The sequence below is a fragment of the Populus euphratica genome, unplaced genomic scaffold (genome assembly GCF_000495115.2).
Source record: "Populus euphratica unplaced genomic scaffold, PopEup_1.0 scaffold234.1, whole genome shotgun sequence".
In the NCBI taxonomy this organism is placed as follows: domain Eukaryota; kingdom Viridiplantae; phylum Streptophyta; class Magnoliopsida; order Malpighiales; family Salicaceae; genus Populus; species Populus euphratica.
In genome coordinates this window covers 830,572-832,113 of record NW_011499928.1, presented here as the reverse complement: position 1 = coordinate 832,113, position 1,542 = coordinate 830,572, and positions in this window count along the sequence as shown.

Sequence of the window (1,542 nt, the reverse complement as noted above, 5' to 3'; positions counted from 1 at the left end):
TTCCTATTATGGTCTTTTATGCAGAAGAGGAGATATTTTATTGATTGGAAGAGAGAAAGATTTGCTGAGGTCTACAGATTTGCTGGCATGGAATGATTGTTCAACTATATAAATCCATGCTTGCGGACTGCCAGACCATTAATGTGTTGTGCAGGAGCTCAGGAGCTCAAGGTATCAGTGTGAGTTACCCTATAAATATTGGAGTAAACTCAATCTAGTAGGTCAAGAAAAGCAATCATCAGTTATCAACATTCAATCGTTTAGCCACTAGTCACTAGTTGCTGGCCGCTTTCATACTATCGGCCACAACCACCTTTACACTTAAAGATTGAATTTTCTTGTTTTGAATTCGTATATAACTAACTAGCTGAGTATATGTTATTATGTATGGAGAGATTGAGAGAAACACAGAAAGAAAGAAAGAAAGAAAGAGAGTGTGCATTAAAGCTTTTGTTTTAATTATTATAAGCTTTTGTTCTTGAAATAAAGAGTGTGTTTTATCCTCTCTGAGTGTTTTAAAACCACCACCGGTAGTTTCTCCCACCAATAATTGGTATCAAAGCCCCGTTCGTCAGAAAATAGAGGTATTTTTATATATACCCGAATTTTTAAAGTTGGCAAAAACAAGTTTTGATCATTCCACAGTGTAGAGCTCATTCATACAAACTCACTAGTGTAAAAATCAGTCTCATCGGAGCTCGAGGTAGCCCACATGCACCACCTGAAGATTCTGCACTGAAGCCCACGCGCGCCAAAGGTTGAAGATGACTGAGCCACATGTGTGCCATATCGAGCCGAGCCGAGCCGCTAGCCGAGCTTGAGCCCAGCCTCCAACCGAACCGTGAGCCGATCATGAAGCCGAGTCGTAGCCGCGCCGCGCAAAGAAGTGAAGCCGAGTTGACAGAATATTCCACAAAATATTCTCGGTTCAACCCTAGCGAACCGCCCGACATACAAAATTGTTTTTTTGACCGGTTCACCCCAATTCTGACCCATTTTCTACAAAGTCAGACTAGTTCCCTACTATTTGGACCATTTTGGATCGATCTACCGTGTCTGTTTGGCCAAATTCAACTCACAGAAGGAGATATGATCATTCCAAGAGCAAAATGACTACAAAAAATACACAAACACTCATCTCGAAGCTAACCAAGACAACTATGATAGTTGGTGCATCATATTGAAGGCATTCATTGGTTCACAAGAGTGTATAGACATTGTGCCACATGGTTATGATGAACCAGAGTCTAAAGAATCAGAAGATGCTCTACTAGAGGCACATAAACAAGTCCTCAAAGCCAATATAAAGAAAGACAACAAAACAAAGACCATCATTTATCAAGGTCTTGATGAAGTCACATTTGAGATCATTGCTTTCGCAGAAACATCAAAAGAAATATGGGAGGCTCTCTAACAAAAATACAAAGGTGCTGACAGAATTAAGAAGATTCGTCTCCAATCTTTAAGAGGTGAATTTGAATTATTACAAATGACGTCCTCAGAATCTATTTTTGATTATCACACAAGAATTATGGTGATAGT